The following is a 13,338-nucleotide window of genomic DNA, read 5'->3' on the forward strand; positions in this document are numbered from 1 at the left end:
CTAACTATTAAAATTTTAAAATATTTTGTTATGTTCAATTATATAACTTGATGCTTACCTTGATTTTTTTTTCTTTAAAGTTTAAACGATAGCTAATTAGCTTGATATTACTATACCTTGTAAAGGTTTTTTTTTTTTTTTTTTATATAAGAAAAGTTTTTTTTTTAACGAACTTTTTATAAGAAAACTATACATCATAAAGAGTAACTTTTATGAGATAAAATTTCATACTTGTTAGTGTGATTTATAATGATAAATAAATTATAAAAATAATATGATTAATTAATTTATGTGAAAGTAATGTTGTTCTTAAAAAAATTACTATTTTAATAAATTGTGAAAAGAAAATTGAAAAAATCCGCAATGCTTGCATTGCTCTAGTTAAATTTGTTTTTCTTTTTTGATATTTAGTTAAATTTGGTAAACTAAAGGAAAAAAAAATTACACACGATGCCTCTCTACTCTCTATCCAACTGTGTTGGTGTAGCAGTATCAACTATAAAGTATCAACAACACATCTGATTACCGCCATAACGTGAACCTTTCAAACGTAGTGGGTAGTGATCTTCGCGTGGGTGCAAGTGCAATGGGAGACCGCCATAACGCGCCGCTAAGCTATGACTTGTACTGTGTTCCATTTTGGTAGGTTTTATTTTATTCTAAAAAATTTTTGACTCCCATCTTTAACATTTTAAATGGAATTTTTTTTTTTTTTTTTTGGGGAGGGGGGGGGGGTGATCGATGCATGTATAATAGTACCAAAGTAACCAAACTCCTTCAAGGTCCATAGGACAACTTAGTAAAGTTTGTGAAGCTCAAAAGCACTCTTACAGTCCACAGGGATCCTTATGAGTTATGATTTTAAAAGACAAATTTCAGCTTCTGAGATTTTCATCACTATATAAGTTACAGATTTTGCCTTTACTTCAATCAGACCCTTTTTTTTTTGCTAAGTTATTTCCTATAGACTCTCTATAGAAAATCTCTAGGGGTGTAATTAGAAAATTATTTCACCCAAAAACGTAAAATGCTCATCACACCCCTAGACTTTTTTGTGATTGAAAAAAGTAGTAATATCAAATTATAATTTATTTAAATTATTAACATTTACAACAAACAAACAAAAAAAACCGCCTATAAGCACATGCGTGATGATTTTAGTTTTATAGTTAGCGGATGAGTTTGTTGAAAGATGGCTCTCTTAGCTTTCACTATCAACAAGAATGAAAAACAAAGTGGAAAGATACTCAGCAATATCTGAAAATGAGAATTGAGAAATGTAGTAGCAGCATATAAATGGGAAACAAGATTTGGATCATGGCGCATTGATAGTGTGAACTTTGTTTGTCAATGTAACTTAGGAAATTTTACAACTTTTAAGTTTTAGGTCTTCTGTTACAGAAAGTTTGGCTTCAAAACTCGCCTCCTATAGTAGGAGATGGTGTATACATATGTATTGAAAGTTTAAAATATTATGACAAAATTTATGATATTCTACTTTGAAAAAAAAAATACACATTTATTGTTTTTAAATTTCCCTCACAATCTTTTACAAATGTTCTGCAATAGTTATTTTCAATGGTTTGAAGATCCCAAAAATAATATACATATGCTAATAATATTATTAGCATATGCATATTATTTCTTAAGTTTTGATTTCATCAATTTTGTTAAAGAATTTTTTAAAAAGTTGGAACTATATCCTAAGTTTTGATTTCATTAATTTTGTTAAAGAATTTTTTAAAAGTTAGAACTACTCTCTAAATTAAAAGAGACTAACCTCTGAGCACGCGCTTACGCGCGCACTCAAAAGCTCTTTTATTTTTTGGATAAAATTTAATAATTTGCATTCATTATAATTTGGAATTATTACATTTTCTAATCACAAAAAAATTTAGGGGTGTGATGAAAAAAATATTTCACCCACAAATGCATAATACTCATCACATCCCTAGGTTTTTTTTGTGATTAGAAAATGTAATAATTTAAAATTATAATGGATGCAAATTATTAAATTTTACCCAAAAAATAAAAGAGCCTCTAAGCAATCGCATGAGCACGTGCTCAGAGGCTACTATGTATATATATATATATATATATATATATTAAAACTAAATATTACTAGTCATAAATTTATTATTAAAAGTAATTGTTTTATTTAATCAAAATGATTTTGACTTGAAGGATTATTACACAATATTTTTTCATGCTTATTTATATTGTATTATAAATGTCCTTTCTATTAACCTTATTTATTAAACATATAAACGTCCTTTCTATTAACCTTATAATATCATGAAATTTTATTAGAAATTCTATTTTTAGATATTTTTAGTCAGTTTTGGTAATATTTAAAAATTTAATATACTTTTATTTAAATTTTAATTAATTACTAAATTAATTATGACATCGTCATGGTTTGACTTTAAAAAACTTTGAACCTTTCATTTTTTTAGTTCTTTGAATAGTCTAGGTTTGAAAACCATGATTTTGGCTACATGGATTAGCCCTTTTCTGGAAAGAGTATGGAAATTAATCATCAATCAAAAGAAGTAAAAGAGTTCTATTAAAGCTATTTACTACTCATCTCCATCTATTTTCCAGACCATTTAGGTTGGGTGAAATAGGAGAAAGCAATCAAGAAAGAATGGTAGATCATTCGGATGTGTTTAGGAGTAAATGGAACGATTTATATATTTCTTACCTCTTAATTTCGGTCTCATTTAAAAATAGATGGAGTTTTTTTTTTTTTTTTTTTTTTGGGGGGGGGGGGGGGGGGGGGAANAGCTTTTTGCTCTCGTAACTAAAGCATGAGATAAAGAATTGCCCTGCCGCCTAACATGAGAGAAAGAATGAGTTCTTAAAGAACTCGTTAACATAATGTCTTTTACAATATGACCAGAAAGAGTTGAAACGCCCCTGGAAGGAGCCTTAATCACCACTTCGGAATCCCCTTTAAAGATTGATTGATGCAGTCCCAGCTCAACAACAAATTGCAAGCTCTTCTGGCAACCAAAGTCTCCAATAGGTCCAGCGTGGCTAGAAGAGCTATTTTTACTGATAAAGCGGCTAGCACCTCACCCTTGTCGTTACATAACACCACCTCAATTCCAGCTTCATTGGTCTCCACAAACACCGCCACCATCAAAGTTTGTTTTCAATTCATCAGCACCCGAATGTCTCCATTTCACGGTGGCTTTGCACTTCTTTCCCGATGGAACAGTAGGCCTTTGATGAAACTCTGAGAGATAACGGGTAGCAAACACTGGGCTAACACAGCGCACGAACACAGTGAGATCTTTGATGCCTTTTTTGGAGAAGACCATTAATAAGCTTGTCCAATCCAAGGATGAAACTAAGACCAAGGACTTTGTTGATGTCATGTTGGGCTTCATGGATTCGAAAAATCTGAGAGTATTGAACAGCCCAATATCAAAGCCGTAATCTTTGTAATGATTATTATAAGTTTATAACAATCACTTTATCCGAAAACATGATCATTATGATAAAGAATAGATGTCATAGACTGAAATATATATATATATATATACACACTAGTATTATGCTCATGCGTTGCACGGCTTAATTAAGAATCATGTGTAAACTAAATAAAATAAAAAAATATTTTTAAATTTAATTAAAATTAAATAATAAAATATATTTAAGTGGTAATCTCAATTTAATAGTTAAGAATTATAAACAATCCAAATTACTAAACATTAAGAATTTACATGAGAATTGAATTTTTGTATTTGAAAGCAAGGGAGGAGGCACCAAATTTTAACCTATCAAAACAAAATGTGTAAATATAAACTTCAAGATTTTTTTTTTTTTTTTTTTTTTGAGAAAAACTAATAGTTAAGACCCTGAAAATAAGTTTGCATCAATAATTGAAAATAGCTTCATTAGCGTTGAGATGTGATGAAAATTAAAAAGTAATACATTTTGCGAGATCCTGCATATCCCTCCTAGGCTGGTTTTGTGAACAACAATCTATATTATGAGTAAATGATGCATTTGGAATATAGATTATAACTTCAAGGTGTTTAAAACTTCAATTGATCATGCCATATTTTGATTGATATCCTTTTTTTAACCCTAAACCTTCAATAAATCTCATTTTAGCAATTATTTTCCTATTTTATTCCGGTGTATATTTCAATTGACCCAAACTTCCTAAGCCAACTACATATTTATTCCTCTTGAGAATCCTTTGTTGCGATCATATCCCAATAAATTTAGTAACTAAGCTTTTCAAAGTTTCCTTCAAACTCTATAGCTTCAAAGAGTTCCAATATAGTTACTTGTAGTATAAAAAATATGATGTATTTATGAACATAATGAAACAAAAAAGGAAAAAAAGAAAGAAAAAAAGAAAAAAGGATAGAGTTAAATAACCTTGGAGAGGAAAATAGAACTTGGAGCTTTCGTTGTATAGGCATCCTTAAAGTATCCACAAAATCTAGCCTGGTACAGTACACTCTAGTGCTTCCATTATAGCTTCCATTGCTAACTCATTTCCTATCAGATTAGGACGCTAATACACCTAGAAACTTAAAAATCAATAAACCCATTATAGAACAAAACCATCCAACTAAAAATATACACAAAAAAACCTAAGAATACAAAAAATATAACCTTCATCACAGGTTCACAGGGAGAGCATAGTCCGAATGAGAAGTTTGAGGGATGTGAAACAAAAATATTTATAATTTAAATTTTTTTTTTCCCGATTGTATTCCCTATGATCTAATCACAAGTTTTAGATATACTTGAAGGTAAGAAAAAATTGCAACAATTTTTTTAGATAGACACAAAAATTGTTCTTATCAACTTTTCCTCTATTAATCTTTGGATAAATACAAAAATTTAATTTTATCTTGTCAACTTTCCTCTATTTATCTTTGGATAGACACAAAAGCTTAATGTTGATATTAACACTTTTTTTCCTTCACTTTATGAATAATTGTATCTGTTGAAAAAACTGATTTTGCATCTCATACAAAACTCACAGCGAAAGCAACACAAGGATCTACTTTATTCATAAGAGATAACATGTAACCTTGAATTATAAAACAAAAAAGAGAAAGCATACATTGGTGCAGTGAAATTCAAAAACAAGACTTGAGAATACCTTCCATCTTCTTCCCAATTCCACATGGTGCTCAAGATAAGTGGTCTCTCAATCAGTTTTTCTCTACAAGTTTTTTGGAATTCACTTTTCCAAAGGAAAATCAACGTACACAAGAATGGATCTACTTTATTCATGAGAGATAACATATAACCTTGAGTTCTAAAACAAAGAAGAGAAAGCATACTTTGGTGCAGTGAAATTCAAAAACAAGACTTGAGAATACCTTCCATCTTCATCCCAATTCCACATGGTGCTCAAGATGAGTGGTCTCTCAATCAATTCTTGTGTACGTTGATTTTCCTTTGGAAAAGTGAATTCCAAAAAACTTGTAGAGAAAAACTTTTTTTCTCTTCTTTTAATCATTCGTACATTTAATTACCTTAGCAGTTACTTTATTTAATAACTCTTATTAAATAAAAATTGATTATCTAATTGGGTTAGCCTTTTAGGCTAGCCGAATTGGGTTTAAATGTGTGGCTTAGGATGGGACCAAAGGGACTAATAAGGCTCTAGCTCTAATGAGCCTCGGACTTATCTGTCAACTCTTAACAAGCCCAAATTTACCATTAATTATATAACAAGTACCACTATGGGAATATAATTGCACTCTAAGTCTTATTAATAAATTATATCCTAAGACACTAATATGATATCATTTGACCCCTCCATGAAATATCCATAGTAAACAAAGTCATAATGAACTGTCACTTTATAAACAACTATTTTATTCCTTGAGCACCCGGTTTAATCTTTTAGTTATTCATATTTATGAAATCTAATTTCATAAAATATAAACTTTAGTAACTCTTACTAAAGTGGCCGGCCCTGAATAACTAATTCCCATTAAACTTATTTCAAGGGGATATTTTGTGTCTCTATAGAAAGAGATTATGGATTCTATCTTAAGAATATGTATTCTCTCAACACTACGTGTGATTATCCAACATATTGAGGTTTTGACCGTTAAACTAAATCTCACTTCTGATATATCAAAATAACCTACATTTCATGATCAAGTTCACTATCCTCTCAAGATTGGGAGTCTATGAAATTAAAAGTCGTGAGATTAATTATTCATGTGACAGTTGCTAATTGAATAATTAATCTCACAACGGTCTAATTCAATATGTCTTACACACTTAAGACACATCAACACATCAACTAAAAGCCTCCACTTCCATGATCAATACAAACCATCTTATTTGATGTGTTATAGTCTTCACAGATGAAACGCCCAATTTTACCACCGACTACAAACTATATTTTGAGTTTACAAGGAACTTATGATTTATATCTTCTGTGACTAAATTACATAAATCACATACAATGCATCTCAAGGACTATGATAATGTCTCATTAGTTCATTTATAAATAATCTTATATAATTAAATAGTTTAATTATTTATAACATGCCAATAAATTGGATTTTAGGGCATAAACCCTAACAATCTCCCACTCGCCCTCAAAGACAATTTGGCATATATCTAACACTTATTTCCCTTTAAAGTAATTCATTGTCACTCTAAGGCAAGGTTTAGAAAAAAGTTTCAGCCAGATTTATTGCATAAATTATCTTTTCTACTACTACATCCCACACTCTAGTATCTCTCTATTGAGATGATACTTATGCTTAATGGTATCTTCACCACCTAGGGTGAACACATATCTTGAAGTCAAACTTCATGAATCACTTTCAAACTACAAGTCAGTATTTGTACAACCAGTAACCAACAAATCCTCACTTTGGTGGATAAGCATATAATCCCTTATTCTTTTAAGATATTTAAGTATATGCTTTACTCCTACTAAATTAAGTGATTCTGGATTTAATTGATATTTTCTTACCATGTCCACTGCAAAATAGACATTTGGCCTAGTATATAGCATAGCATAACTAAGACTTCCTATTAATATAGTATAAGGAACCGTCTTCGTATGCTTTTTCTTTTATAAGTCTTAGAACTATAGTCCTTTACAAAAGAACTTCAAACTTAAAAGGAAGGAATCCTTTTTTGAATTATCAAATTCTATACTTGGCTAATCTATTTAAGCACTTTGAGATAGACCCAACACCCAAATTTTTGAGTCTTACCAAAGTTTAACTCTTAAGATGTGACCAATCTCACCCAAGTACTTTATATCAAACTAATCTTGACAACAAAAATCCAATTGATGACAATATCTATGTATCATTCTAAATGATTAGAATGTCATCAACATACATTAAGAGATTTATTACTCTATATAGTTTTTACACACATAAGGCTTATCACTACTTGATCAAATCAAACAATTTGATTGTTTGATTAAAGATGATATTGTATGATCTAGATGCTTACTTTAGTCCATAAATGGATTTTAAGCAACTTGCATACTAAATATATAACTAGTTCTTTGCTATGAACTAGTTTAGCTACATCATATAGATGTCTTCATTGAGATTGCTACTAAGAGAAGCTTTCTTGATATCCATTACCATATTTCATCTAAATGAAATATAATGGATAAGAGAATATAAATAGAGTCAAGCATGACTATTAGTGAAAAAATCTTTTCATAATCAATCCATTTCTTTTTGAATAAATCTTTTCACCACTAGTCTTGACTTTGAAGATTTACACCTTCCAATCTATCAATCTCAATTTCTTGTAGACCTATTTGAAAACAATAGGCTTAATGCCATTAGACGCCTCTATAAGTTCTAGACTTTAAATAAAATCTAATTCTATTTACATAACTTTGATCCAGTAATCTATATTCATATCATCTATTGCCTCTACATAGGACCAATGATCAAATTCATATCATTATAGGATGACTTCACAAGTTTATCCCAAAAATATGAATTTATCAAGTAATCTGATAATCCTCCCACTATGATATTGTACTAGTGTACTAGCTATCTATAGAATAATGTCTTGTGGTGTATTTAATATAACCAACTCATTTCTAAATGTATTTTATAGTTTTCCTACAACAAATTCTAACATTTTTCTTCTAGAACAATTCTACATTTATCTTGAAGATTATTAACATAGTCATTATCTAGAAACTTTGTATTTATACTTTACAAACACCTTGTTATCTTTATGACTACTAAAATAATCTTCTACAATTCTTTTTGGATACCCAACATAAACACACATTTTTCTACCTTTTGACTCCAATTTGTCGGACTTCCTTTCTAGCACAAGTGCTGGACATCTCAAAAAGTGGAAGTATCATATACTAAGTTTTCACCCAATCCACAATATGTCAAATGTTTAAGGAACAAACTTTTGGAATCAATTTTAGGAATACTTATCATGTACTTTAACATATCTAAAAGAGTCATATTCCTCCTTCATGTATGCATTGACTTAAAGAAGTCATTGGAACTATATTCCTTTACAATAAAGGAGCTCTAGGTCATATTATCCTTTAAATAGAATTCATAGACTAGGAACATAACAAAAATAATGGTTTTGAAAGCCCATCTTTCACCAATCTAGAATAACATTTAGATTAATAAGATTTAGACATAAGTACCAAAACATACAATACTAAAAGATGTAAACTTTCTCTTTAAAAGTAAAACATGTAAATTTCCATCTAGATTACAATTATGGACAATGCTTAGTTTTACCACAATGAAGACACTTTCCTTTTAGTCATGCTTTTGAGTCTAATTTCCTTTTTGACAACTCCTAAGACAACTAACTTGCCCAACTGTTTGGTATTATTATTCTTCTTCTTATCCTTATCTTTCGGTTAAGGCTTAGAATTTGAATTAAGTCATATTGATCCTAACCTTGGTTTTAGGATGTCTTTTGTTGTGTAGAACTCACTTATCAACTTAGATAATAAAAAAAAAATTATTTATTTTCAAAACAATTTGAATTGATCAAAGAATTCTAACAAGGACTTGTGGATCATATTCATATGAGATTAACAATTAATCTCTACATCCAAGAATTCTAATCCATTTGAAGATGAAAATATTTTCATAAAATGATATAGAATTTGAACTCTTTAAACTTTTCTTAGCACTCAATATGATTCATACCAAACATCTCACTTAGACTTAATATAAAGTCTGAACTTAGTGCTAACTTTTGTATCTCATGCTGTAGCACAATTGAGAAAGAAGCTAATATAACATTTTAGCATCTCAATAAGACTATGATCACATCTTAAGCTATCTTCCAAAAATGCATCATGTATAGGAAATTATGACAATGCTGAATCGAAATATTATGTACTTCAGCTCTGTAAAGTTGTGATTTACAACTATGTTTTATGTTGGCTTTATTCCATGACAAAAAGAGTTGTAATTGCTTTAATTTTGTTCCTTGTATTTTGTGGGATTTTATTGTATTGGGTTTAGTATTAAGCTGGTGAAGAATTGAGCATAAAATGAAGAATCAGTGGATTTCGCGAGTGTCTCGCTAGAAGCATACCTGCAAAGTAGTCACGTGAGAAGCACATAACTGGAAGCTAAAGAGTCGTGCCAGGCTGTCAGTTTCTCGAGTGTCTCGCTGGTAAACATTCTGTCTGGAGGATTTTTAAGTGTGACTTTCTTACCCTTCACCCATACTATATATACCTTCATTACCCACAAATGTAAAGTAGGCCATTTAGAGAGAAAAATCCTAAATAGGTTTTCTACAACATACGCACCCACCTTTTAGAGAGAGAGCTACTCGTCCGTAGTGAGAAATCATTATAGCCTATTTTCCTTCCCTCTCTCATTGTCATACATTGAGAGGAGATTTGTACCTAAACACAACTCACATTTTTTCAAAGTGTAGTAAGTGTTTTGAAGCTTAGGAAGTTTTGGAAATTCGCCAAAAGAAGCCGGTGAGGCTTAGCGGATGCAATTGAGCTTATTGCGGAATCCAAAAAACTAGACAAGATATAGTTCCGAGAAGCCTTGTTGGAGTAGGAGTTTGGAGGGTTTAGGTACATTGGGTAGATTAGGCTTGAAGGGTCTCTTGCTATTCGTGTATCCCAACTTATTGTCTAATGGATCGATTTACCGCTTGGAGGATGGCGGAGAGGTTTTTTGCCGAGTTTTCAATTTCCTCTTCGATAACACATCGGCGTATTATCTTGTGTTTGCATCTCTCTTCTCTTACTCTTCTTGTGCTTTACTTTTATTGTTTGTTATTCATGTTTATGCACTAGAGTAGTATTGGTTGATTGTGCTTCATTTAATCTTGTTTCCACACTTAGATAAATTAGAGTAAAAGTAATCTAGCCGTAATTTTTAATTGGGGGTCTAAACAAGTTCTTGTGTTTTAACATAAATTCAAGCATTCAAGCTCTTTTAAGCACAATGTCCAAAATTGTTTCTTAGTCAATGTGATTCTATTAAAATAGTAGTTAGAGAACAAAATTTATGACAACTTTAATTTGAGACTATGAACATAATTACAAGGACATTATAATTTTGCATCCACAACCATATAATATGGAACCCATAAAAAACATATTATATTAGGTGCAACAACAACCCAATCCCACAATATTCCTCGGTAGTGAGGTCATACCAATCACTATGATCAAGCGAGAACTATTCTCATTATTAATGCTATCATGGTAACTCTTACCAAACAAAAATAATTTGCTACTCTTCCTTTAGCCTTTAAGTAATAATGACATAGTTGAAAACTTTTGCGGAAGCAATATATAAATAAAAAAAATTTTAAAAAAAAAACATATTTTCATTTAAAGATCGTTGTACCACACAACCATGGATTCTAAATAGAACAAAATTGCGTACCTCTCTTAGCAACCCAAGTGTGTTGCCTCCTAAGGTATTCACGTCTCTCTCTCTATTTCTTTTGAGTTTTCAGAAAACTATAGTATCACACAGTAGTTCTGATAGCCAACCACTAAATATGATATTATAAAATCTTATTTTATAGTAGACTTCTAAAACCCTAGAGAGAGATTGGACGTGGGATTCTTAGGGATCCTAATCTTCAGCCATAGGATTTTTTTTTTTATCAATATCTTTTTGAATATTATTGACTTATCTTGAAACTCTTTCCAAAATTATTTCTTAATTTTCTCAATCATATCAATAAAATATCTGAACTTCTACATATTGCAATAATGTCCATCAACACATTGCAATTGACCCCTGAAGATTAGAGAATTACAAATGAGGTCCCATTTCATACAATTTTATATCTATGTCCTTCCACCGTACTATATTCCCACAATCCACTAGGACTAGATAAATATTACTGTCATGTCCCTAGCTTATGTGACCCTTAATTTCTTGATTTTATAATTTCTATTGGACTCCAAAATATCTTTAAAAAACTCTTTAAATATATATACAATATTATATATATGAAAAACATTTTTCAAAAATGTCACCAGCCGATTTTGTTTTGAGTACAACTTCAATATGAAAATCAACTGAATATATTATCTTCTTTAGATATTGGTAGATTCATTGTTGAGCATTTATATATTTTACTCATTACACACATAACCCAACGTGTCTCTATATAGCCTTTAAAATTGGCATCACCAGTTGATATTGTCAAAGTTATGTGCATAATAAATAAATATACACAAACCCCTCATGTTTGAGGACAATAGAAAAATTGTGATAGAACAACCTTTTAATTAACAATGATCACTCCATAAGGTGTCCTTGATCAAATCCAATTCAGTGTATGTACTTGTTGCATTACACCCACTTGTTTGCTTAAAGTCACTACTTCAATGATGGAGTAAATCATCCTATCATATAGCAACACAATAAATGTAGGTTTCAGTGGTAATTTTCAATTAATATCCACAGTCTAGAACAATTTAATAATATATGAAAAATTATTACTCCCTGTCTTTGGTTTCTTAACCATTAACATGATTTTTTCTACAGAGGTGACATCACATGTCACATTTAAACAATGAAATATACCTATAAAAGTTATAAATGTGAAAATAAAATTTTATCATCAAATAAAAATGCATAGTATTGTTTTTACGAGCACATAATTCTAACAATAATTACGTTGGGAGGTTAACATTACCCTTAGTCTAGTGTACACCATTGCCTAGACTCTATGTGAGTCACCAAGTAATTCCACAGTAGCGTGGTCGTTCTCAATGTTAAAACACACTTCATCCATCATTAAGAAGTTGAACCTGTAGTACCATGAATTAAACACTCTCCATAGGGAGCAAGTCATATACACGAAGGCGGGGTGCCTAATCACACTATTATAAACCGACAATGGAGGCTGTGAGAATCAACCCTTGAATCTCTCTCCCATAAGAAATTTTAAAACAAGTGGATTGTCTTGAAATCATTATGATCTTATCACAATTTTAATCCTACACATCAAATGTGTTTAATTTTTTAAATTCAATGTGATTTGACTAAGTCATGTCACGTCACAATAGCGCAACGAACATTCGCATAATCACAAAGAAATTTAATCATGTAATCCTTGAAGTAAATACCCTCCATATGGAATGCAAGGCTCTAGGCCAAGACAAGGTATCTATTCACATTACAATAGACTTAACAAAATGGTCGTTTTGAATCCAACACTTTCACTTGTTATTTGGGTTTTTCTTTAGATTATTGTGATCTCATCACAATTTATAACCTTGCACTTGTTAAAGACTCTAATCTCATTAGAATCACTAGCTAACTAAAATGGAAATCCTAAACTATTTAGGATTCCATATACTCTAATGGATCAAAAATTAGTTATATAGAACTCTATCCTTAACTTACTTGATAAAGAATTCTAATCTTATTAGAAACTATATAACTTTTAATTAGAGCTTTAATTTCATTAAAACTTTTAATTAAAATAAATTAAGGACTTTGCATCTCATACGAAACCTACAGTGGAAGCAACACAATGATCTACTTCATTCATGAGAGATAACATGTAACCTTGAATTCTAGAACAAATAAGAGAAACCGTACCTTAGTACAGTGAAATTCAAAAACAAGACCTAAGAATACCTTCCATCTTCATCCCAATTCCACATGGTGCCCAAGATGAGTGGTCTTTTAATTAGTTCTTGTGTACGTTGACTTTCCTTTGGAAAAGTGAATTCCAAAAAACTTGTAGAGAAAAACATTTTCTCTTCTTTTAATCATACGTATATTTAACTGCTTTGGCAGTTACTTTATTTAACAACTCTTATTAAATAAAAATTGATTATCTAATTGGGTTAGCCTT

This window comes from Quercus suber, unplaced genomic scaffold (genome assembly GCF_002906115.3).
Source record: "Quercus suber isolate HL8 unplaced genomic scaffold, Cork oak 2.0 scaffold_198, whole genome shotgun sequence".
Lineage (NCBI taxonomy): Eukaryota > Viridiplantae > Streptophyta > Magnoliopsida > Fagales > Fagaceae > Quercus > Quercus suber.